The sequence below is a fragment of the Mandrillus leucophaeus genome, unplaced genomic scaffold (assembly GCF_000951045.1).
Source record: "Mandrillus leucophaeus isolate KB7577 unplaced genomic scaffold, Mleu.le_1.0 Scaffold55, whole genome shotgun sequence".
Lineage (NCBI taxonomy): Eukaryota > Metazoa > Chordata > Mammalia > Primates > Cercopithecidae > Mandrillus > Mandrillus leucophaeus.
The window spans coordinates 2901709-2902490 of NW_012105919.1; the positions used below are offsets into that span (position 1 = coordinate 2901709).

Here is a 782-nt window from a genome sequence, read left to right on the forward strand (position 1 = left end):
TACAAGAATGCTTATAGCAGCATAAGCAGGTAAATAAATTCTAGTATATTCATACTACAGAATACCAAACATCAATGAAAATGAAATGACCTCGTGCTCTATACAACGTGGATAAAACTCACAAATAATATTGAGGGATAAAAGCAACTCACAAAACAATACATACAAAAATACATATAGCATTATTCCATTTATATCGAGTTCAAAAACGAGCAAAACTAAATTGTTTAAACATACATACATTTCTGGTAAACTGTACATAAGAGTAAAAAAATGCTTATCACAAAAATCTGGATACTGATTATCTCTAAAGGTGAGAGGGAGAGCTGTGATTGGGAAGAACCTCAACAGGTATATGTCTGGAGGTACAGGTAATGTTCCATTTCTTGTCACTAGTGTTTGTTTATAATCATTCTTTAAACAGTACATATATGTTTCATGCATTCTAGTTCATGTCTGATATATCTCACAATAAAAAAATACATTTACAAATTTTAAAGTCCTGGCCAAGCATTGTGGCTCAAGCCTATAATCCCAGCACTTTGTGAGGCTGAGGCGGGAAGACTGAATGAAGCCAGGAGTTCCAGGCCAGCCTTGGCAACATAACGAGACCCCTGTCTCTACAAAATTAAAAATTAAAAAAATTAGCTGGCTATGGTGGCATGCACGTGTAGTCCCAGCTATTCAGGAAGCTGAGGTGGCATGATCGCTTGGGTCTAGCAGTTTGAGGCTACAGTAGGCTATGTACTATGGCCTGAGTGACATTGCAAAATCCTGTTATT

General features: G+C 36.6%; 1 protein-coding gene across 4 annotated transcripts in view; it reads right to left on the reverse strand.

The window, feature by feature from the left end:
• The window catches only part of TMEM116 (transmembrane protein 116), an 83738-nt gene that overhangs the window by 41107 nt on the left and 41849 nt on the right, over window positions 1–782 (reverse strand). The gene's annotated exons all lie outside the window — the stretch shown is intronic.